General features: G+C 46.2%; 1 protein-coding gene across 3 annotated transcripts in view; it reads left to right on the forward strand.

Moving 5' to 3' along the window:
- The window catches only part of GNG7 (G protein subunit gamma 7), a 148527-nt gene that overhangs the window by 83042 nt on the left and 39694 nt on the right, over nt 1-25791 (forward strand). For all 3 annotated transcript variants that reach the window (XM_066635868.1, XM_066635867.1, XM_066635869.1), the window contains exon 3: nt 12347-12375. The gene's annotated coding sequence lies outside the window, so the exon portion shown is untranslated. The remainder of the gene's footprint in view (nt 1-12346; nt 12376-25791) is intronic.

Genomic DNA, 25791 nt, shown 5'->3' on the forward strand with positions numbered 1-25791 from the left:
GCTGGACTGCCAGACACTTTCCCCCCTTTTTGTGCAGCAAAGGGACCTCCAGTCTGTTCAAGCCGTGGTACAGAAAGAGTTTGTCCTCACCCCTTCAGTGCAACTCAACAGCCATCTCTCCAAATCCAGTAGAGGTAGACTGACTCTTCCTCAAGTGCAGGCAAAACAGGCAGCCAGGATTCCTGCTCGTCTCCCTAAGGCTTCAGAAGTGTTGTTGTCTTATGCCTTTGATTGCCCCCTTCTTGTCTGTACACCATGCTGCTCTGGGTGCAGTAATGCTCAAGTGGCGCCAGTAGCCACAGCAAGGGGAACAGGTTCCCTATTCTTTCCAAAGGCTTTTTTGCAATTGTTCATATCGAGAAATGATGGCTGAGCAGTTGAATCATGCCAGGATGTTGTCACTTCATCTTCTTGACCAAATACTACAAAAAGCCAGAATTTTACTGGGTGATATTGATGTGTTGTGTGTTGCACTGTCATTCTTTCAGGACGCATAGAGTGTTCGTATTCTGCTCTCCCCTAAAAGGAGGGTGGACTCGAATAAGTTCTTGAGTATGACAGCCCATCTTGTGTTTTCTAGCTTCAGAAATAGCGTGGCAGCAAGTGTACGAATGTGTGTCTGCGTGTCGGAGCATGTGTGTGATTCACTTCTGTCCTTTTCATGCAAGAGAGAGTTCTGCTCTTGCTCCTGCCCCCTCCTCTGCTTCACAGAGCTGAGTTCACTGTGTGGGCAGCTGCACGTTGGAGGGTTCCCCCAGCAGCATCTGATGAAGCCTGCTGACGTGGTTTCCGCCTGCATCACAGTAACTGTTGCCTAGGCGGTCTCTCTCGCTCGCTCGTTCATATTTTTGCTTCTTGAACATTCGAGTACAAAACCAGGGGGAAAAAGGCTTGAAAGGAATCCTTCTTTGAAGGAGGGACCCTGCTGTAAGACCTCCTCAAAGGCCACTTCTTGCTTTCTCGCGGAAAGGCCAAGACGCAAAACAAAAAAGGAGGGAGGGTGTACTTTCTAAGCATTTACGAAGCTGTTTGTAGCACGCACACATCCTCCTCGTTGTCTTGTGTTTCCACAAGACAGATCATCATTATTCCCATGGTCTGAAATGGAGATGTAGGAGTCCTGCTTTCCCCAAGGCAACACCATATGACTCTGAATTAGTTTTGTCCAGCACCTTGTTGCCAAAATCATCCACTTTCATTGCATCAGCCGCATGATCCTGCCTCCACGCTTGGGTTCCTTCACTGGCGTCCTGTCTGCTCCCAGATCCAGCACAAGCTCATTGTCTTTACCTTCAAAGCAGGGCTGGCTTTAAGCCCAGAGAACCAGTTGCCCTCTGTTGGGCCCCATTCCTAAGGGGGCCCATGCTAGGGTACTAGTCTTGTATGCAATTTTATATTAAAATGTACTTGGATCCATTTGGTCTATTAACACACATGCACTTTTTAAGTGTCCGTTTTGATTGCTTTCAATTCTCCCAGAGAGATATTAAGTCTGTAATAAATTTTATTTATATTTCTATGATTCTACAGACCTTGGCTGTGCACTTGGGGCTCTGCAAAAAAAAAAAATGTTTCGAAATTGGGCCCTACAGCACCTAAGGCTGGCCCTGTTTCAGCGCCCTCCTTATCCTTGCTCCTCCCTTCCTTTTCGATCCGGTATCCTGCTACACTCCTGCCTGTGACTTTCACTCTTCCAGCTCCACCACCCTTTCTCCCTACTGCCCCTTATTCCTGGAACTACATGCTAGAACACCTGTGTGATGCCTCCTGTCTTAACTTCCTTCAGATCCCCCTGTGAAGTTGTTGATACAGTCCCATAGTCCTCATCTCTTACCAAAATGAAGTTTTCCTCTGTATATCCCAACATAGATTTTTTCCCTTTCTACCTTCCCTCTCCCTTCCCCTCTCTGTTTTGCACTTCGCAGTGTTGCTCCTGGGGGGCAAGGTGCATCTTGTTGCTTGGTAAAGCCCATCTACAGCGCTGTGTATTAATAAGACCTATGTATGATGCTGTGTAATAATAAGGTTGAAGTCAGGTCAGTGTCCAGTATAGTAATTTGTCCACGGAATTTTGGCTTGCACATAGAGGAATTGTGTCCTAAGGGCCAAACTATATTTACTTTAAGCAAGCACTTTTAAAAACAATGTTAAATAGCTGTTGATCAGGTCCCCATGAATCAGGATCATGGGGGAGGCTTTAAATCATTCCTCCCCATCATGTAGTTTTGCCCCTTGTTTTCTAAGAATTCACACCTGTGATTGCTAAGCCAGTCTCTGAGGATGAGCCCCTTTTCTCCCTTGGTGGCTTGGAATCCAGCTCTCCCCCCCCCCCCGTGTGCCCTCCTGTCCGTCAGATCCCCTACCTGCCGTCTTCTGTCTTGCATTTGTTCTGCAAATTTCTGTGGGGTTGCAAGGCAGCCAACATTCTTGTCCATCACATCACTAACTATAGGCATGACTGCCCTTAGGAGCTGCAGGGCCCAACAAGAAACATTTTTTTTTTGTTGGGCCCCAGGTTCACAGCCAAAATCTGTAGAATCTTAGCGCTATAAATCAAATTTATTACAGACTTTTCAATCTCTCTGTGGTAAAATGGAAAGCAATCATAATGTGCACTAATAAAGTGCAGGTGAGTTAGTGGTGCAAATGGATCTAAGCACTTTTTGATATAAAACTGCAAACATGGAAGCCTACAAATAAACAGACAGAATGGGTAGATGACCTTTGAAAAGTAAATAGGTACAGCACCACTTTTTTAGTGACTGCAAAATGATTTAATAAAAATATTAATTTTATTTTTTATTTTTATCCTAGCACAGGACCCAATTGGGAGCAATTTGTCCACTTGGCTTGAAGCCGGCCCCATCTATAGGAAACTGATTTCCAGGTTAACTCTAAACTTGGAAACGGTTCTCAAGGTGCAGTGAGTCGTCTTTGCTTTGTGCCAGCTGATGGCAGGAATCTGCTTTCAGAGAAGAGACTCTTCCTTCTTGTTTTTGAGAGTTTAAACAAACAAAACAAAACTGAGACTGCTGTTTGATAGAGCTGCTGGAGACGGCACCTTCGTTTCTGGCTCCACGAGCTGTTTGGGGGTTGTCTCTCTCTTTTCTCTCTCTCTCCCTCCACTGTTTGTTCAGCACATTTTGAAAGAACGCTGTAATTATGCCTTCAAAGCAATATAAAGTTCATGAGAAAAAGCCGGACTGTCTATATCTTGTCGTTGTCTTTTAAAAATTTATTTATATACATATACTTTTTAATCAGTAGGTGCCAATGATATGTATTCCAACAGCTGTAAACAAGAAATTGGATCCACTGTCAGTATTAAGTTTACCTGGCACCACAGTCATGTATTTAATTCTCACAATTTCTCCATTTTGACTTTTTCTCTTACAGTGCAATCCTAGGCACGTCTACTTGGGAGTAAGTCAAATAGTGTTCAGTGGGGCTTACTCCCATTAAAGCGCACATAGGATTGCAGCCTTAGCTGCAAAACGTTCTGCCATTGATGGAGGATCCTGTTTGGGATTTTGAAACCTGGTGCCCATGCATTTAGCATTGCTGAATGCACCAGAAGACCAGTGGCTGTGGAAGCACAGAGCATGGTCCTGCAAGGGCCCTGTACAAGTGGAAAAGTGGATGCCGCATGTGGCACAACCGTGTGGCATTACCTGGCTTTTAAAAAAGCAGTTAGGAGCCCTTAATCCTGCTCAGATTGTGAGCGATGCCTGAGGGCAAAGGTGTACTGATCAAGGAGGCCCATAGTATCTAAACAGAAATCTCCATAACCTTTCTTTGCTGTGCCTCATCCCATACAGAAGCCCAAATGAGGGTGCATAATTCATACAGATGATAGTATCGGGCTTTTTATTGGCACATACAGGACTCCGGTTATCTTTGTGCAACGTGTTAATAGTTTGAGTTATCTAAAAGAGTGCACAGCCATGCCTTCAGCCCTGGGAAAGCTAACAAGGGTACAGGTGGCCCCTGTATATGTGGATGGATTCACTCATCTGCAGATTGGGTCCATGGGGCCTCTGGAGGGTGGGGACGCTGGAGCAGAACACTGGACACTGGAGCAGAGCTACCAGTTGTGTGAGTGGCATGTGTTCTCTTATGTCTCCCTGATGTTTGAAGATGGGTGAGCTGAGAGTCAGCATGATATAATAGACCAAGGGTTGGGCAGGTCAGGCCCTGAACCCTCATACCTATGACAGTTCTCACTGCAGTTCTCACTGCATCATCAGGGGGCAGGCAGAGGACACCATCAGAGGCTCAGTGCTCGGGCTTTGCACCAGGGTCCTAGCAACCGGTACCAACACTGAACAGTGCATTGGGTTTGTATGAAGGACACCTGGATTCAGGTTTCTGCTCAGCCATTATACTTCCTGGACATCCTTGAGCCAGTTTGTTTATTCACAAAATTTATATCCTGCCTTTCAAGTTTAACAATCTGCCAAAGCAGCATAAAATAGCAAGTTAAAGTAGCCGGGATAGGAGGAAAAAACCCTAAAATTACTGTAAAACAACAGCAATTAAAATTAAAAGTAGCAATTAATTGGAAAAAAAATACAGTTCAGTAGAAATCTGGTAAAAATTTTAAAAATCTTTGCCACCAGTAGTGTAGCTGGGGAGGAATGGTAACTACTGCGGGCACCGCAGTACTAAGCATGTAAGCAGCTCCTCCCACTTGCCATTGGAGCTATTCTGGGCAGTGCAGGTACTTGCCAAAGCAAATGGTGTCTCCTGCCATTGCTGCCCAGAGTGGCTCTAAAGTGAGTGGGAGGTTGCTTACACAGCATGTTGCAGCACCTGCGGTACTTACTATTTTGCCCCCTTCTGGCTACACTACTGTTTGCCATCCATTCTAAAAAAAAAGGAACCCCCTGTGAACACCCTCATGGAGGGTTCTAAACATATGGTGCCACCACAGAGAAGGCTCTGCCTCTAGTTCTCTCCAGCCAAACTTGTCTCAGTGGCAGGTCAGAAAACAGGGTCTGTGAGGTTGATCACAAAGCTCAGGCAGACTTTACCTTAAGGCAGGGGTGCTCACACTTTTTTGGCTCGAGAGCTACTTTGAAACCCAGCAAGGCCCGGAGATCTACCAGAGCTTTTTTTACAATGTTTGCGCCATCATAACATATAACATTTATGTGTACAATGTATGTTGATGTACCTTGAGCCCCACTGAGTATAACAGGACTTACTCCTGAGTAGACATGCCTAGGATTAGGCTGTGAGGCTGCAGTCCTAGCCACACTTACCTGGGAGTAAGCTCCATTGAGTACAATGGGCCTTACTCCCGGCGTTTCCTCCCAGAGGCACCTGAAGGGGGGGGGTCGGCACTCCGCGATCTACTCATTTTGCCTCGCGATCTACCGGTAGATCGCGATCTACCGGTAGATCGCGATCCACCTATTGAGCACCCCTGCCTTAAGGTAACCTGGGCCCAGACCACATGTCATCCAAAAACATGAATGTGCAGCTTGGGAGTAACACTGGACCCACCACTGCCTCCAGTATTGCCTGGATGGTGACAGTGGCCACCATATCTTTTTATCAGCTTTGAACGATTGGCTATTTATGACCCTTTCTGGAAAAAAGGCACACCTAACTTCAGTTATGCTGTGTTGAAATTCAAGCTTGACTATTGTAGAGCTTGGCTGCTCTTGAAAATGGCTCAGATGTAAAATGCAGCCACTCTATTGCTTGTGGCTATGAAACACTTATAGTAAATCATACCAGGATCCATTTTGTTTGGGGGCTGAATTCAAGGTGCTGGTGTAGCTTAGGACCAGGTTACCTCAAGGGCCATTGTAGTCTAGCTTTTATCTCGTATAAAATCTTGCCAATCTTATCATGATTTTATTGTGAACCGCTCTGTGTAGATTTTAATTTCAAGAAGCAGTCTAATTGCTATATATTAAATATAATTACTGCTCTTGTAAAGTTTTTAAAAGAGAAGTGTGGGAATGTGTAATATAAATAAATACATAAATAAAAATAAAGGTTCAAGCCAATACCTTGAATTGGGCATGGAAAACTGGGAATCATGCCATTGATCCAGAATTGGTGTTATGTTCTGCTATGGCTGGGCGCCCTCCAGCATATCCAAGTGGCAGCATTTGAAGTTTCTGAACAGTTTTCCAGGGTTGCCCCATATAAAGCAAATCACAGCACTCCAGTCTGAATGTGACCAGTGCATGTGTGGCTGAGATCAGGCCAGGTAATTTTAAAATGGATCAATCTAGGTTAAAGGTGTCAATCTAGTTAAGGCTGCAACCAACGTAAAAAGTGAAACTTGTAAAAAGTTCTCTTAGCAACCAGTATCACCTGGGTGTGCCCAGGGTTGGATGCTTCTCTCTCTCCCCCCCCCCCCAACCTGCTTTATCTCACAGGGTTGTTGTGAAAATAAAATTGAGGGGAGTAGCCAAGTTTGCTTCTCTAATCTCCTTTCAGGTCAAGTGAGATAAATGTATAATACAATAAACAGGGAAGATTCTGTTTTGTGTCCCTTTAAGCTTAGAAATCCAACAGTGGCAGCTTTTCCCAGTTGAGAGACATGGTCACTGAGAAAATGTTCACCTACCACAGGTGAAAAAAAAAAACACCCCACACACATACACACAGACATGGGAGCTTTGGAAGTTGGAAGATTGCAGGGCAGAGATAAAAGGTGGGCTCTGGCCTTTAAAGGAAAACCTTGCTAGGATTCTCCCATCATGACCGTACTGTGGTTAGAAAAGTCACCCATGGGTCTTTCCTTTCTGTTCGGCTCCATGACACCAGCATGCACATGTGCAAACATGCTCACCTCCCCCCATGTCTAGCCTAGGAAATTCTAAGGAGGCAGGAGGAGGAGGAAAAGAGATGAACACTGCAAACTGATTTGAACTGTTGTAAGATGTAATGATGACCTCTTTAATGGGGATTTTGCATGTTCACAGAGAAAAGGTGCACCAGTCACCATTAGGAATGAGAGCTAAATAGAACCTTCAGGTTCAGAGGCAGTCTACCTCTGAATACCAAATGCTAATAGGGACAGACAACAGGGGAGGGCTGCTGCCTTGACGCCCTGCTTGTAAGCTTCACCTTGGGGCATTTGGGTGTCCCTTGCTGGAAACAAAATGCTCAACTAGATGGACCCACTGTGGCTCCTCTAAGAGGAGGTGTCTTATGCTCTTATCTCACCAGCATGTGGTGAGTCTGAAGGAGGACAGATGCAGGAGATAAAAGGAAAGGCAAACAAATGAGAGAGAAAAAAAATTTCAAGTGCCCTTTTTAAAAGGAAAAGTCTCCATGCTGGTTGGATTCTTTTCTGGTGGTTGTTGCTCTTAGCAAGAATGGAAATAGCAATACATGGATTTGTTATCCTTGTGTCAGAGCAGTGTGATAATGTTGGAATGCCTCTAGGGCACAATTTGTACAAGGTGGTTTTGCGTGCCAGATGGTTACATTCACAAGTTCTACCCTGAGAAATCCCCCTTTTCCTAGCTCATTGACTATCACAAGGTCTGGAATTCCTGTGGTTCTGTTCCAACATTCCATGCTGCTACCATTTGCTCTGTCCCAGGTGAATTGAGGGGTTGTGATTTTCCAGGGCTGCATATTTGTCCTCTACACATTTCTGTGTTTTTCCAGTACTTTTACAAGCCATTGAAATGTGTATTAATTACTCAGATTTATATCCAGCCCCATCCCGTATCTCATCTGAGGAAGAGGTGAAACAAGGAAGAAAAACTTCAATCATGTGCAGAGTTAAAATAACTGCTCTCACTGTGTTGATTGAGCAGCACAGGAGCAGGAGGTAAAGTGACTTTGTACTTCTATACCAGTGATTTTCAATTTTTTCATCTCATGGTACACTGACAAGGCACTAAAATTGTCAATGCGCACCACCAGGTTTTGGACAATTGACAAGACACACCATGCTGGCAGCGGGGGCTCACATCTCCCATTGGCCCTATTAATAAATGACCTTCCCCCAAATTCCTGTGGCACACCTGTGGACCACTCGCAGCACACCAGTGTGCCACGGCACAGTGGTTGAAAATGGCTGTTGTTTTTTTTTCTATTTATAACCTGCTTTTCTTTCTGAATAAGAAAGAAACTGATGGGCATTTGGTTGTAATAAATGTGGCAAGTGCAAAGGGAAGGTATGTCTCTAATCATGCTCCAAAAAACTGGGGTGGAATAGTGTCTAGCAGCCCACTCCCTGTTGGGCTTTACGATGGTGGAACATCTATAAATGGGTGCATGGCAGTGTGTACAGTGTGCCTCTGGCAGCCAGTCTGAAAACTGCATCTGTGTAGGAGGCCTGCTGCCACCGCCAACTCCCTGTAACCTGGTGTGGGGGGCAGGCAGGAGGAGGAACGGGGGAGGAAAGGGTGGATCTCTGTGGCCCAAAATGTCTTGCAGATCCAAGGAGACCCGTTGGAACATCCTGTAGCAGGTCCAGGAAAGACCACTGAGTGGCAATCTCAGAATAGAGCATAGTTGGTGTCACATAGTGGTTAAGAGATTGAGCTGCAAATTAGGGCTTCCCTGGCTGCCATGAACTCACTAGGTATCCAGAGACAGGTTGCTCCCTCTCAGTCCTGCCTGCTGCATTGTGGGAAGAATGATACTTACAGGGTTATGTGAGGACGACATCAAGATAAGATCTGTGAAAAGTTTTGCACAGTCAGACAGTGCAAACCGCTTTGTGAACTTTTTGTTGAAAAGCGGTATATAAATGCTGTTAATAATAATAATAATAATGCTTGGTGTCACTGTGGAGACCATAGTTACCTTGGCGGCTCTGATGTCATCAGGCAGTCCCTCCTGGTCTTTCAACAATGACAGCTCTCTTTCAAGTTCTCCACCCCTCTGTTTTTACAGAGGTGTTTTACAAACACCTTCCCAGTCTATTTCAAGCTGTAATAAGAATCACCAGAAAATGCACCAGAAAATTGGAAATTCCAGAGAAATGTGTTTTGAGGTATTAAACGGTAAAAGACATGGGGGAGGGCCCATAACTCAGGATTCGAGTTCTGTCCCTAGAAGCATCTCCAGGAAGGGCTGATAAAAAATGCCTGCCAAGTTCGCCACCTCTCTTTATTGGTCCAGTTTCTCCCAGTTGGGCTCCATGCCTAAGGGGACCCTGTGCTAGTGCAATCTACTCTAGTATGCAATTTTATATGTGGTTAGATCCATTAACTCACATGTGCTTTTTAAGCACACATTTTGATAACGTTCCATTTTGCCATAGAGATACAAAGTCAATAATACATTTTATTTATAACCCTAAGATTTTACAGACCTTGGTTATGAACCTGGGGCCCCACAAAAATGGTCTCCAGTGGACCCTGCAGCTCCTAATGCTGGCCTTGACCACCTTTTCCTCCCCCCCCCCCAAAGTAATTCAAATTGTTAGGGCAAGATTTTTCAACAGCACTTTGAAAACATCAGCAGGGTTCAGGGCAGCAGCTGCTGTTGTGCCTGCAAGAACATCAGCTGGTCAGGTGTGCTATACTCCAAGAGTGTGGTCCTTTGATTTGTGGGGGGGGGGGCCATGTGAGGTCAGAACCCACCCACCTCCAAGCCACTGCCTTACAAGGCTGGCTGAGCTCATTTCCTTGCTCTCCTCTCCCTCCTCCCCTCAGTGGATACATAAATACATTCTTTCTCCTTTCGTTGTGAAGCTTTGGAGCCTCAGGAATGTGAGCGGGCCAATGACAGCCATGCAGAGGAATGAGAAGCATGCGGAACACAAAGTCGGCTTCTCCAGAAGCGCCACTGGGGTTGGAGTGGCGTCTGGCTCTCTGGCTCTCTCCTGTCATGTGCCTTCCTGCCCCGGATCATCTTATCTCAGCCTTGGCTCAGCTATTGCAAGCCTTTTTGGGTCATAATTTCTTTGTTCTCATTGGGTGTATTGGCCAATTGCACCCCCCCAAAAAAAAATCAGACTGCCAGAAAGATTCTGTTCCGAATTGGGCATTTCCCAGCTCAAACAGCATCTCAGCTATTAAGGCTGCAATCCTATACACAATTACCTGGGAGTAAGCCCAATTGAACATGGTGAAACTTACTTCTGAGTAAGCATATATAGGATTGTGTTGCAACTCAGTGGTAGCTGGCCTCAGCAAGTCCCTTGTTCCCAGCACCCTCCCCAATGCAATTTAAGGATGACTATTCTGGTCAACCTAAAAGGGTCATTGTAAGGAACGCAGCATGACAGTCTGTATGCAGAGCACCCTAGGCCGGTGGTTCTCACAACTTTTAGACCAGGACCCACTTTGCAGAATGACAATCTGTCTGGGACCCACTGGAAGTGATGTCATCAACCTGGAAGTGATGTCATGGCCAGAAGTGACATCATCAAGCAGAAAGTGACATCACTGTTCTCACCCAGTAGTTCATAAACTGCAAATGACAAGAGAAAATAGTCCAGCTCCGAAGCTTGTTTCAATTTTCACCGCACGCCCCCCATTGCTACCAAGCATCCCACTTGCTCACTGTATTAAAGGGAGAGTATCTCATGGTGTTTTATTAGCTTTTATTGGGTTATTTCTCAGACATTTTCCAATAGCAAAGTATAAGGAAAAAAAACCCATTTAAACCTTGACACATATTTAAACCTATTTAAACCTCCCGCATTTCAGGGATCTGCTGAGGTTTAAGTGCCTGGAGGGGGGTGGGAAGGGCAGAACTGGGCTGGATGCAAGTGGGGTGAAAGAGAAAGCAAAACAAAAAAGAAACAAGCGCCCCTTTTGCAGGGAGAGGCTGCAGCCCACCTCAGGATAATCCAGCAAGGCTCCCTGAGACACTCAGCAACCACACTCACTTCTGTGCACCTGTGCAAGCCGCCCTTTTGCTCCTGGGAGGAGCTTTGAGTACACACAGGCAAGCTGAGGCAAAGGCAGTTCCAGCTTCCAAGATGGCGCCGGACTGCCTAATTTGCCAGTTTCCAAGGTGGCCACCCGCATCTTTCCGCGACCCACCTGACCTCAGGTCGCGACCCACCAAGTGGGTCCCGACCCACAGTTTGAGAAACCCTGCCCTAGGCACATGATGTGCAGCATCTATGATGATTCTTGGCTAGGAGCGAGACCAGGGACTTGAGCCACCCCTGTTGATGCTGCAGGAAGTGAATTGCCTAGCATATTATTGAGGGGGGATCTTTGATCTTTGGGAACCCCATGACAAAAGACCTGCAAGGAGCCCCCTCCCCAAATGATATGTCCCCCATGCTTTGAAGAATACCCATGCCAGCTACCCCCCCCCCGGGTGCCCAGGCACCATGCAGCAGACAGGTGTGCCTCTCTATGCAGAGGCGTAATGTACTGCCCCAGCGCCTGGGACACAGATGTCACTTCTGGATTCTCTCCGTTGGAGGGGGCACTCGCTGTGGCAACTTTGTGCCTTTAAGGGGAGCCTCCACAGGAGAAGGAAGAGGGAATGCGAAGCCGCCATTGCCACCTCCTCCAGGGAGAATCCGGAAGTGACTGCCTTGCATAACTAGAGCAGAGCCAGAGGTGCAGTCATGTGCCCCCCTTGGCTTATCGTCCAGGACAGGTGGCCCTCAGGCTCCACCCTAATTACGCCTCTTCCACCATACCACCATCCTCAATGTCAGGGGCACCAGCAGAGGACTTTTAACTGTTCTCTGCCTGTTCCTCTTTAGTATCCATCTGGGAAATGATGCCTGACTGGCAATGCTAACCGGGCAATGAATGAGTGGCAGCTATTATAGTTCAAGTGGTGGTGGTGCCAAGGAGGAGTTACACCTGCTGCTGCCATCTGTTCTCCACTGTCTCCTGGTAAGCCTCCTCAATAGGCCCTGGCTGGTTTATCAGGTGATGGTGGGCAGCAATGGCAGTACTAGGCCCTCACTATCCCAGCGCATAGTTATGGACTCTTGTTTTGCACACCTGTTTTCATAGTTGCTGTTTGGACAGCAAGACTGTGTACATGAATCACTTTGAGAACAATGGAATCAGTGCTAATTATTTTAATATTCAGTAGTCCCAGGCTCTTTGCCATGAATTTGACTTCTTGGGACCTCCATTGCACCAGTGCTTAGTTTGGGGCTAAGCTGAGATGGCAGGCAGTGGCTGTGGATGAGAATGTTTGAGACTCCACTTCTATCCTGCTCCTTGATCTAAATTCTGCTTCTGTAAGAGGGGAGAATTGAAGCTCCCTCCATGTTCAGGAGCAGTCTACTTCTGTCATCCCAAACGCCGGCATTGATTGTGTCAGTATTTGTCATCTCTGATGGTTGAGGCTGTGTGTATAGTCAAAACAATGGATTCTGTGAGAGGTTATTCCATTCACAAAAATAGTCTTTCTTTTCTTTTTCTTTCAGATAACTGTCCCAGAACAGCAGAAGAAAAGGTATGTATTATATTTGGCTATACCTTAATATTACTATATTTTTTTCACCTATCGCTGTTGTTGCTTCTGTGCTTTCTCCTTCATATGTGTGATCAAGAGCTCCTCTGGAAAAAATATTTCAGAGACAGAGCTCTTGGGGTCCCTGCCAGAAATTAAAGCATTCACTGTGTTCTGTGTCCAAAAAGTCTGCACTAGGGAGAGGTAAGCTCTGGAATGTCACTACACAACCTGGACTTCCAGCTTAAAATTGAAAGGCCATGATCAGAGGCGTAGCGCACTGCCCTGGCACCAGGACAGTGATGTTGCATGATATAGTGTCACATGATGTCAGTTCTGGGTTATTGCTGGAGGAGGGGCACTCACTGCAGCAGCTTCACACCCCCTGTTCCTTCCCTTGGGGGATTCTCCACAGGAGAAGAAATGGGGGGCGCAGAATCAGCACAGCCTCCTCCTCTGGGTTGAACCCAATGTGACTGCCATGCAGTGCAATGCAAGGCAGTCACTTCCGAGTTCAACACGGAAGAGGGGCACTCAGTGTAGCAGCTTTGCTCCCTTGAAGGGGAGCCTCCACAGGAGAAGAGAGGTGCAAAGCCTCCAGCACTTTCTCCATAACTAGGCTGGAACCTGACAGGCAGTCATACTCTCCCCTTGGCGGGGCAGTTACCCCTTAGTCTCTGCACCTGGTTATGGCTCTGGCCATGAATCTTCTTAGGTGCAAAGTGGCATTGACTTATCTCTTAGCATCTCTGTGGTGGAAGCCTCATCCATGCATTGACTTTGCTCTGGATGTTAGAGCAGAAAACCAGTTCCGTTTCAGGCTGAGAGTGCCAGTAAGGTCTGTGATGGTGTGTGTGTGTGTGTCTGTCTCATCCCCCTGTGTCTCTGGTCTCCTATGGGCAGGAGTCCTTTCCCTTGTTGAGTTTGCATTTCTCATGGTGCTCTGCAGCTTCACTGTATCTCAGCTCTCAGAAGTCTCACTCTTGCCATTGGCTGCTCCCCTGGAAAGGTACCCAAGTGATGGAGGAGAGCAGCCACAGGCTAACCCCATGGAATTGTGTTGTGGTTCCACCCTGGGGGCTTGTGCTTGTGTGGCTAGCACTCTTACTTCTTGCCTTCAAGACAAGCAGCTTTAAGGCTAGAAGAAGACCTGAAGGGAGCACAGCAGCACATTACTGTGGCTCAGCACTGCCTGGATTAAACCCAGATCAGCTCTAAAGCAACCTGCACGCTAGGCTTATTTCCACTTGCGTTGTGAGTTCTTTAAGGCTTCCATGGCTGGAAGAAGGAAGAAGTGGGGGCAAAGTGTAATGACAAGATGAAAGGGGATGTGGAAGGAGGGAGGAGGAGCACAGGTGAGACAAGCAGCCCCCATCCCTTAACCATCCACCTGCAGCACTTTATCATTTGCAACAATTTGCACTGGTGGCAATGAAACACAGGCTGAGTTCCAGAACATGGAACTTTGCTTCCTTGAAACAGAGTTTAAGATTCTTTGGGGGAGATGACGCTGATCTTGGGCATTTTTTAAAGTCAGGCTCAACTGGAGCTAGACAATGTGAGTGTTGCAGAAAGGGTATTAATTGTACTGGGAAAGGTGCAGAAAGGGCCATCAAAATGTTCATGGGCCTAGAGCTCCTTCTCTAGAAGAAATGCTACAGCCTCTGAGACTTCTTAATTTAAGGAAACCAGAGGGAAGGGTGACATCAGGAAGGTTTATAAAATGATACACGGTGTGAGACTCTATCTTTGTTAATACCAGATCTCAGAGGTCATCCAGTGAAACTGATGGGGAGGAGGGTTCAGGATGGACAAAAGAAAGCCCTTCCTCACACAGTGCATAGTTGTGGGCTACCTCAGAAGGCCAGGTGCAAGGAAGTGGCAACAGGATGCAGGTATCTTCTTGTCTTGTGTACTCCTCATCTGGTGGACCACTGTGAGATACAGGAAGCTGGACTAGATGATCCTTGGCCTGATACAGCAGGCCTCCTCTTAAGTTCTCTGTAAGCCCTCAAAGACCTGTTGCTGCGTGGCAGACAGGGGAAGACTGCTGTATTCAAGCCCTGCTTATGGGCCCAGAGGCATCTGGTGGCTGGCTGCTGTGTTGATTCCAAACTAGAACAGCCCTTGCTCCAATCCCAAGGCTATTCTTGTATGTATTGATAGCAGGCAATATTACTACAGAAAAAGACTTGTCTGCTGATTGCACCACAGTAAGGAACCCTGGTTTACTTGGAGGAACTTCTGCTTTTTGTCTTTTGTTCTTCACTCCCCACACTTTCGTAATGCTAGTGGCCCAATCCTAACTAGGTTCAGGCCAGCACATGGAGCCATTTATGGCAGTGGCATATATGCCACAGGGTATGGCTTACCCTGTGGCATTTCCACACTCACAGCGATGATGTCATATATCATCACGTGACTTCCAGGAACTCTAGGCTGCACAGATCTTTGAGCTATGCAGCCATGCAGCCGCACAGCTTAAAGTGAACACTGATTGGAAGTACAGGAAAAGGGCTGATTTTGCAGAACAGTGGAGTATTAACACATTGACTGAAAGTCAGCCAGCCACAAGGAATGACCAGATTTCTAAATGGGATAAATCAGATGCCAAAGCTTAAAATATCATAATTAAGACCTTTACTGATGAACAGCTAGTCAACATCAAGGAAGCTTCAGTTTGATTTAGGGATCTCTGCAATTTGAAGCTGAGGACAAAAGATCACTTTTTAACATTTTAACAAAACTGACTTCGATTTTTGATAAAATTAACTGGCTTTGCAGTTGATGACAATCTAAAGCAGGGGTGTCAAACGTAAGGCCCGGGGGCCGGATGTGGCCCGTGGAAGCTTTTTATCCGACCCTCAGGCCCTCAGCTGCTGAGCCATGCTGAGGTGTTACTGCTGAAAGGGCAGCACACTTGAAAATTGAACTCTTCCATACCTTGAATATGATCAAGATGTGTATATTTTCTCTTCTGTCATTTGCAGCTAATGAGTTCCCAAGTGAGAAAAAGTGCTTATTTTTGGTCATGACCTGTTCGATGACATAACATCCTGCCTAACGACATCACTTTCAGCCTTCAGCTGGCATCATGAATGCTGTTTGGCTCTCTATATGAAATGAGTTTGACAACCCTGATCTAAAGATTGGCTTTCTGCTTGGCTTGTTGTGCGAATCAACATTCAATTCAGAGAAATACTTATAGAGAAGTGATGTCTAGTTTACAAACAGAATGGACAGGAAAAGGAAAGTCACAGAGCTCCAGTTCAGTTTCACAGCCAGAAAGCAGCCAGTAATTACTATATCACAAAAGACAGGAACTGACCTGCTGTACATGTGGAGCCAGAGGCCACTTGAGAAAGGAACGCAGATCAGCCACAGGCAACTCTCAGCAAACCAAATAAAGGAACCAGAGAAGGCCAAGGCCTACAGGATTTTACAGGAACGACTCATGAAGGCAGAGTGTGTACTTTTAAGCTAAAAGAACCAAGAGTGTGGGAGATGAGTGAGCCAAATTCAAAAAATGGAAAGTGAATCATTGATTCTGGTTGTACAAGCCATGGCTGTTGAGGTAAAAGTCTTTTTTTTTTTTTTCCAGAATCAGACAAAAATGCAATTAGAAATGTTCTTGCAGCAAATGGTGCCAGTGTGGAAATATATGGCAAAGGTTGTGGAAAGTTAACATGCATCACGAATGGACAACGTTTTGATGTCACAGCAAATAATGGGCTGCATACACCAGGTCTTGATGGCAATATGATTAGTATGTCTGCATTAGACAAAGAAAGACACACAATTAGTTGCCACAGTGGGAAATGCACCATAACTAAAGACAATGGATTAATTGCACAAGCATTTGAGCATCAAAAGTGTTTAGATGAAATTAGATTTAGCAGGTAAACAAGCCAAACTCACCAGGTTCCGGTGAGGGGGCAGCAACAATGAGTGACTTGACCGATGGCCCAGAAAATTTGGCCACAGAGATACCAGCACCATGTTGGAATCTTGGGGGTCTGAAGTCTAAAGCCCTGCAAAAAATACACGAACAGGTGAGTAAGCTGCATCTAAGCAAAGAATGTCAGATTCTCCTTCCTATAATGAAATGACAGGTGTACTAGCCAACTTCCCCTGGGGGCTGGGGATAAGAATAGGCCCTCTGTTTGGCTATACTTGTCGTAAGAGGCGACTAAACAGCCACCGGGTAGATGGGACTCCTTAGCCTGGGAAGGCAGTTCATCTGAGAGAAGGAAAACTCTGATCCCAAACCTCCACTGCCTTCTGGCTACATCCACTTATGGAAAAGGCTTCAGGAGTCAACCTCGAGGCAAAATCCGGAGCAGGAGTCCCTGAGGCAGTTCATGGCTGAACACAATCACGTTCTGGCAACTCCTGCGACGCCGCTGGAACCAACCGTATTGGCCTCTGCCTTTCCATTGGACCATTTCAGCGACGTGGAGAGGGGGGATTTGCTGCATGGGAAACAGTCTATCCTTCATATCTACTTTACCCAGGCTTCGCGCACTGGAGAGGACACTGTTCCAGAACCACCATTCAGAGCGCAATACCATAGTCTTCCGAGACTGCAAACAACAACTAGCCAACTGCTAGAGCTAGAGCACAGTGACCTGTGTGGGACAATCCAAGTAGAGAATAAATACTTCAAAAATGATTTCCATAAATTACTATTCCAAGTACTCAGTGGGGTCACTAGGAGTGTGTGGGCCCCACAAAGTGACGCACACAGGGGGGTGACACCACTACTGGCCAAAATGTTTAAAATCTTAGTATTGAATAATACCATCACGTTATATATCATTCGATGCGTAATTCCATGCAGAATGCAATTCAACAAACCTCATTGAAATATCTCTTTTCTATCAAAAGTTATACCCTAAAAACCAGTGAGGCAGGGCAGTGGTACATCACCACATCCGCTGCCCAGGGTGTTGCCTCGCCCACTGCATGCAAGGAGGTCCATCATGGGGGTGACGCGCTGGCCTCCTGCACCTTAGTGACACCACTGCAAGTTCTGCCTGATCTTCCTATTAAAGGGAAAGAGCGAGACTCATGAAATGAGTAAGAAATAAATGTGCAGCTGTCAGCAACAAATTTGGGAGGAAGCCTCAACCAATAGCGCAGGTGAGTATGTCTCACACAACATAAAATCATTCTTAGAAGAGCAGGGCATAACACACAAGCATACTGTTCCATAAACACCAGAACAAAATGGCATACTGGAAAGGTAGCAATTAGCAGTGGATTGTATTTTAGTGATCCCAAGAATGCTGACAAGCACCATCATTGATGACTTTCCAGAGGCAGATGAGGTGTGTGTTTACATGCAGGTCTACAGTGACAACATGCGCAGACAAGATGTTTGTGTACATGCCAGCCTACAGTGACTACGTGCCCAGAGCCTCATCACCAGAGAGCAGTGCAGGAGAAGAAGGAGAAACTGAGTCAGAAGAGCTGGACATAGTGGAGAAAGCAGACCAGGCTCCGGTTCCAGTCCCTAGATGTTCATCCCGACCAAACAGAGATGTACCCACCACACGCCTTGCAAGATTGTCGCTACACCATGAACCAGAATCACGGAAGAAGTTGAAGCCTTGCCCACAGCTGAGGCAAGCAAGTGGAGAAAGTGCAGCTCAAGAAGTAACAGGTGCTTTGCACAAGGACAAAACATGGACTCGAACTAAATTGCCAGCCACCCAGATGACATTAGCCTACACATGGGTGTTCAAAGTTAAGCAAAGTGCAGAAGGGAAAGTGGAATGCTGCAGTACAAGGCTGCACACAGAAATTTGTGGAGGATGATGATGAAACCTTTGCCCCAGTGGTGAAATACATCAGCATGTGAATGCTTTTCAGTGTAACTGACAAGCACCTAGACATCAAAACCGCTTTTCTTCACAGCAAGTTAGCAGAAGAGCTCTGCCTGGAACAGCCTTCAGAAACAGCAAAAAGATGCATCTTGTGTGTAAACTTTAGAAGGGGCTGCATGGCCTAAACCTGGTAACCAGAGCCTGGAAAAAGAAGGTTGACCAGATGCTGACCCATCAAGGATTCACTCAAGTGAGCCAGACGAATGTTTGTACAATAGGCCCTTCTTATCCGTGAACTCAGTATCTGTGGATGCTGAGCCCATGGCTGGAGGGCCTCAGAAGGCCTCCCAGATGTGACTGGAAGGCACCTCCAGCTCATGCTGGCAACTTCCAGTTGTGCCCGGGAGGTGTTCTGAGGTGCAGGGGGCAGCGCCTTCTGAGGAGGCCTGGAGGCTGCACATGGTCCCCAGGTAAGTAATTGTAGTGTCACACTGCAGTGTTTGGTATATTTGGAATGTAGTATACGTGGGGGGTCCTGGAAGGAGATCCCTGCGGATACTGAAGGTCCACTGTACATAAGACACCTTGGTGGAAAATGGACTTACCTTTAGGATATGTTGATGGTTTGATCATATGCTATGAAAGAGATCAGGACTGTAACGGCATTGTGCACCACCTGAATCTGGAAGTGGGAGTGAAAGAACTGGAAAATGTCAGCTACTGCTTAGGCACCCAAATTAAAAGAAGGAGAAGATGGAAGTTACCTTCTCATCCAAAGGCAAAAGTGGAGTCTCTAGGACTCAAAAGATGCCAACCTAGTAGCCACCCTAATGGAAACTGACTTTCCAAAACAAAATAAAGTGGACTATTGCCAAAAAAAATAGCTAGTGTAGAGCAGTGATAGGAAAGCTGCTGCACCTGACCAGACATTGCCGCTGCTATAGGCAGAAAAACCAGTTCATCCACAAAGAGAGACTGGACTGCAATTAAGGGAGTAGGCAGATAACCTGAAATGTACTCTGGACTTTATACTGAGGCTGCTAGTTAGTGACAACCCAAGATTAGTGGGCCACCCTGATGCAGATTGGGCTGGAGACCACTCTAACCACAAATCAACCAGTGGACATTTGTTTCTACATGGCAGTGGGCCAACTAGTTGGATGAGCAGAGTGCTGTGGCTGTCTCCTGAAAGTACATCTTGGTGGCAGAAGCATGCAGAGAGGTGTTTTGGCTTCATCAGGTATTGAAGGACATGAGTATATAGATGAACCAAGTACAGTTCAGATTAGAGAAGACAACCAACACTGTATGCGATTGTCACAGTTGGAAAAGGGCAATCACATTGATGTGGAATACAATCAATTCTCGTTAACTGCAGGTGTTACATTCCTGAAAGATCCTGTGGTAATGGAAACCGCAGTTACTGAAGCATTGATGTTATGGGAAAAATGGGGTTAGGTTCCTGCAACCCTCTTCACTATATGGTTTCTCTACCCATCACCATAAACACACCTTTTCATGTACCATTCTTGTAAAGAACATTTCCCATACTACAGTGCATATAGGAGCAGTGCATATAGGAGCATACTTTACGGAGCAGAGTCACACACAGATTTACAAATATTGCAGCTTCCTTTGGTGGAGCTTGTGTCAAGCTGTGTGATAGGCCACTTAGAATTTTTTTGCTACTGCGAATGGGCATCAAGAGCCCATGTGCGTGGCAAAGTGGGTTACACTGTTATAGAAGCAGATAAGTGAATCTGCAGGATTGGAATCAGTGGATAGCAAGAATATACTGAATCACTTTGTGTGTGACCTGCTTGAGCAAGGGCTCATCAAGGTGGACTGCTGTCCAACAGAAGACATTCTGACCCAGACTTTAGCTAGAGATTGTTTTGAGGGTCCACAAGGCCAAATGGAACTCATGGGCTCCTGCTTGCAACTTTTAGAAAACTGTCATCTGTTGTACCTGTAGGAAATGTGTCCTTTACATAACTTCCTCCCTCCCTTCTCCTACTCTCATCCTGATAATCAAAGCTGCAGCATCCACTCTCCTGAACTCTGTCCCAAAATGTCAAGTAGCCAGTGATGAAGAACATCCCCTTACTTTCCCACAAAAAGAAGAGCATTCAACTTTCTCAGTTCCCTAAGTTGTATAGCTTCTGAGACCTCAGAAGATGCATGTGATTTTATGTGTATTTTATTTTGATGTGTATTTTATTTTGAAAGTTTTCTGTAGTATTTTATTTCCTGAAAGAGGAAAGAAGAAAAGATGCCCAGGGCCAGATGGAACCTCTAGCACTAACTCCCATAAGAACATAAGAAGAGCACAACTGGATCCGACCAAAGGCCCATCTAGTCCAGCTTCCTGTTTTTCACAGTGGTGCACCAGATTCTCAGGGAGCACACAAGACAACAATAAACCTGCATTCTGGTGCCACTTCCTTGCACATAGCATTCCCTTGCACCTAGCGGAGGTAGCCTATCTCTAAAACCAGGAGGTGGCACATACCCATCAAGGCTTGTAACCTGCAATGGACATTTCCTCTGTAAATCTGTCCAGTCCCTTTTTAAAGGCATCTAGGCAAGACGCCATCACCACATCCTGTGCCAAGGAGTTCCACAGCACTGGCCTGAGAGTTTTGTTGTGTTTTGTGGACACTTTGTAAGCAGTCTTGGGGATTTGCTTTGCAAGGGAAAGGCAGGGTATAAAGTCTACAAACAAACCTTAACTGCCTCTACTCCTGTGAATTTATTGATAACAGATAGCTGGGTGACAGAATTTACTGTAGGAAAAGAATTTCTACTAATTGTTGATCTGCTGATTGTGCAGAGCCCAGCAATTGGTCTCATTGGCTTAAAGTCAACCCTGCCCTTGGGGAAAACTAGTATTGTAATTGTCCCCAGACAAAGACCTGAGAGAGAGTGACAAGATGTCTTATCTTTGGATCACACAGCTCAGGAGAAAAATCCGCATCACTACCACCATCTCCTCCACGGGTGACTTCAGCACCTCTCTAGAGAGGTCAACCAGTTCATTTGAAAATGAATTGCTCACAGTTTCTCATCCCCCTTGCACAGGACTTCTTTCTTGATTGGACTGCTGCTTATTATTTCCATCTGGACCTGGTTTTGAAGCTGCTGCTTCCCATGTAAGCAGTGAGCTAAACTCCTGAACCCCAGCCAAGGCAGCGTGACTGCCGCTTGCTGCACTTCCTGTGAAGGCAACACAAAGGACAGCTTCCTGTCCTTGCCAAGTCGGGCCTTTCTCTTTCTCTTCCCCTCCCGCCCCCAGCTCCAGTGTAGGCAGCGCTTCTGGCTTGGCAAATCCTCACATGATGCTTCAGTCATCGGCCTTTACCGAGAAGTCCGAAAAAGTCTAGCAAGAAAACAACCTGGCACAGTACCCTGTGACCCATGTGGGAATAAAGAGCCGGCTCTTTTGCAGACAGTAATTACTTTTGATGGGCAAGGCGATTGCAGAACAGTCATTAGCTGTTGAGGGTATTTTTGCTTCCTCCGGATTGTGCTCCAAGTCTGGTGGGCGGCTGAATAGAATGAGGGGGCTCTGCTCCTGGACTCGGTGGCCAGTCTATTTTGAGCTGTTTGTGGACACCCTCTTCTCTCCTGGCCTGATTGCTGCAGAGCAAACAAGAGTGTCACACATAAGGGAGTGAGAGAACTGTCACAAGGCTGCTTTCCATGTGCCAGCAGATTTTGTGTGATGTGATGCACCCGTTTTTTAGAAACTGGTTGAATCGTCATTTTGAGGACCTCGTGATGGATGACCTTTTTAGCACAGTTCAAAGCAAGTACTGAGAAACTGGCAGGCAGTGTCTGTGCTTGAGGACAAGAAGAGAAGCTAGATTCCCATCATGGGTTCCGTGGCCCCCTCTGTTCAGCGGTCAGTGGGATACTTGAGCCCTGCCTTTCAGTCTTGAACTTTCAGCCTTGCAGACGTGCTTTGCCCCTTGCTGCTGTACATCAGTGGCACTCTAACAATGCTTAATTTGTAAGCCACGTTTTGGGACTCTGTCTTGTATAGTATCTGTGGTCCTCTGCCCTCCCATTCCAGCTCATTGGGGCTTGCTGTACGTATGCAATAACAAAGGAAATGCTCTCTGCATATGCTCAGAGACAGAATCATATCCTGTTTGGTTAGGGAAAAACCAGTCTTATTTGGTATCTTCCAGAGGGGCTGTGGTGTCTGTCTGTTGCAACAAGAACAGCAAAGTGTCTTGTGACACCACATTGGTCACCACATCTACTGTGGTAGAAGCTTTTATGGACTGGAGCTCACATAAGCTTCTATCACAATAGCCCTATGATTTTTTAACTCTTCAGTGCTTAGCTTGAAACCAGGCCTCTTTGTCCATCCAGCCCTCATACTGTCTTTTTCATAAGTGCCTTTTCTTTAAATGCCCCGTTCTGTAAAAGGGCTAGAACTGATGAGCTGTTATTACAGAGGCTTGGAGAATTCTTTAAAGCAGTTTGCACCAGATCGCTTCTTTATTTTTGTGTAAAATATTTGTTTACCGCTTTCCTTTGCTGTAGATTGTGTTTAATAGACAGAGTTAAAATAGCTTTCCACAATCACTTGACTGCAGTGGGCAAGGAACCCCACCATCTGCATACCTGGAGCATGCAGTGAGGTGATATTTTGCTGCCGTTGTGTATCCAGACCGGAAACCGAAGCATCATGCACACTTTTCTCACCAAAAGTCAGGATATTGCAGGCACCTAACTTCCTGTGTGGTCACATGCGGACTGTGACCAAAGGACATGCAATAGAATGTTGTCCATAGCCACCTAGTTATGCTCTCAGAATGGAGCTTGCCTCCTTCCTGGCCTTTGGGCTCAGGGACCCCTTATGCATTCCTCAAAGTGCTGAATTGTGATAATTCATTCATGCACATGCTACTGTGCTACGGTTGCCTGAGAGAGTCATTTTGGTGTTCTCTTATCTCTGTGAATTTCCATGAACTTGGGTGAAGAGATCCTCATCTTCATTTGCCCTTCTTTTTTCTTCTTTTGCTCTGGCTAAAACAGATCCGGTTGAATCGTTGAACTCCACGAACCTGGTTTGTTTATTTTAAAACATTTCCCTTCTGCCTTTTCACAGCCTGCATTTAAAGTGGCTTGCTAGACTAAGAACAATATTTTTTAAAAGGCCTTGAGCACCTTTGTAATAAATAAAATTAAAAACAAAGCCATGTTAAGCAAACAAAAAATAGGTAAATGCAATAGTACTATGATTAAAAACGATTTGATAAGAAACCATCACCAGCTGATAAGAAAGCCTCACCAGCTAAAAATACAAAGGAAAAAAATGTCTACCCCCTTTTAAAAAATTAAAATCCCAAAGCACAGGATAATAAAATTTTCTTCATTTAACTCAGGGTGCAATCCTAACCCCTTATGTCAGTGCTTTCCCGCACCAGCATAGCGATGCCAGTGGGACTTGTGATGCATCCTGCAGTTGGGTGGCACTCACGGAAGCCTCCTCAAAGCAAGATGCTATCCTTAAACAACAAAGGAAATGCCTAGTACCAGAGTAATTGTTCCATTTCAACTCTTGGCCTGGCTGGACCACCTCTGGAGGACTGCTGCTCATTCACTTAGCTCTTCCTTATCAAGGAGGCAATTTGGGAACTGGAGCTTCTCAGTGTGGCATCCTGTCTAATATCTCCCTGCATCATCTGCCTGGCGCTTATGCAGTTAGATCAGCCATTTAATCGCAAACTAGAGGTTGCCTCAAGTTTGAGCCAAAGTTAGTTCATAGCCATGCAGAGAGGTAAATATATTTCCCAAAGAGTTGCATGCTCTTAGAAATGGCTCTTTTTGCATTGGGACATCAGTTCCTACTTAGAAATGTAGGTGGGAATTCTAGTCAGTTTCACCACTGCAGAGTTCTTTGTCTAGCCCAGGGGTGCCCAAACCCCGGCCCTGGGGCCGCATGCGGCCCTCGAGGCCTCTCAATGCGGCCCTTAGGGAGCCCCCAGTCTCCAATGAGCCTTTGGCCCTCCGGAGATTTGTTGGAGCCTGCACTGGCCCGATGCAACTGCTGTCAGCGTGAGGGTGACTGTTTGACCTCTCTCGTGAGCTGTGGGAAGAGGGCTTCCTCCACTGCTTGCTGTTTCACATCTGTGATGCAGTAGCAGCAGCAAAGGAAAGGCCAGCCTTGCTTTGTGCAAGGCCTTTTATAGGCCTTGAGCTATTGCAAGAACTTCATTCATTCATATAAGTTCATCTTTAATATATTCATTTATGTAAACTTATGTAAATTTATTCAAATTTTAAATGTAAATTAATTCTTTTTTCCCCCGGCCCCCGACACAGTGTCAGAGAACTGATGTGGCCCTCCTGCCAAAAACTTTGGACACCCCTGATCTAGCCCAACCATTTTCAACCACTGTGCTGTGGCACACCAGTGTGCCAGAGTTGTCCAGAGGTGTGCCACTGGAATTTGGGGGAAGGTCATTTATTAGTAGGTCCAATGGGGATGTGAGTCCCCCACTGGCAGCATGGTGAGCCTTGTTAACTGTAAAAAACCTGATGGTGTGCCTTGACAATTTTAGTGGCCTTGTCATTGTGCCATGAGATGAAAAAGGTTTACAACTGCTGTTCTAGTCACTTTCAGCCCAGAGTTAAATTGCTGAGGCTTTCCTCAGGCTTGTCAGTTTCCCTGCAGCTTGATCTGTGTCCCTTTTTCTTTGTGTGTGAGTGAGAGACACCTGTGAGAACTGGCTACAGGCCCAGCAGCTGCGGTGGGCAGTTGGAATGCTTGTCTTCTCTTGCACCAGCTGCGTCAAGAGCTGTGGGAGGAGAAGCATCATTTGTAACCCATATCACTAGTCAACAGTGGTAAGGTGTGTTGATTTAAGGAGAATACTAATTAAAGTGCCTCAAAGTTATTTTGGTCTATTCTGCCCCTTTGCTACTTGGTGATTTGAACAACTTGGGACTGCTCAGGTTAGCTACATTCTTCTGGTTAAGAGCCAAGGAAGAAGAACATGGCTAAAGGAAGGGGATTGCATCCCTGTCCAGTTACTGTTTTTTTTCTGAACTTTATTATAGTAGCAGTCGCAGCCAGCAAGTAAGATTGGCACTGTTAAGCAAAGATCACATTGCACATGGTCCTAAGTTGTGGTTAGAAACCCACCTTTTGTCTTGGAAAACCCACCTTCTGTTTTTGCACCCAGAAGCAAAGTCTTAGTCCTGGCCATTACACAGATCTCCCTTCCTTGCAGGTAGCAGCCCCAGAGAGCATTCCTGCTACATCCTGCTTGTGCATCCTTTGTGCCTTAGTGCAGGGGTCTCCAAACCCCGGCCCAGGGTCCAGATGTGGCCCGCAGCAAGCCTTTTTCCAGCCCGCAGCCTTCTGGTCCCCTGAAAGCCTCTGGCCCTCTCAACTGAACATGACCAGAACTGCCTGGGGCAGTAACATCACATGGTGTGATCTGGATGCTGCCCCCTGTTCTTCTGTTCTTCTTTCAAGGGGGAGCTTTCACAGAAGGAACTGGGGCGGTAGCCAGATAGCCAAGCAGCCATGGTGAACCCAGAAGTTGATGAGGCGGTGCTGGGAGAGGAA

The sequence above is a fragment of the Tiliqua scincoides genome, chromosome 8, assembly GCF_035046505.1.
Source record: "Tiliqua scincoides isolate rTilSci1 chromosome 8, rTilSci1.hap2, whole genome shotgun sequence".
Classification (NCBI taxonomy): domain Eukaryota; kingdom Metazoa; phylum Chordata; class Lepidosauria; order Squamata; family Scincidae; genus Tiliqua; species Tiliqua scincoides.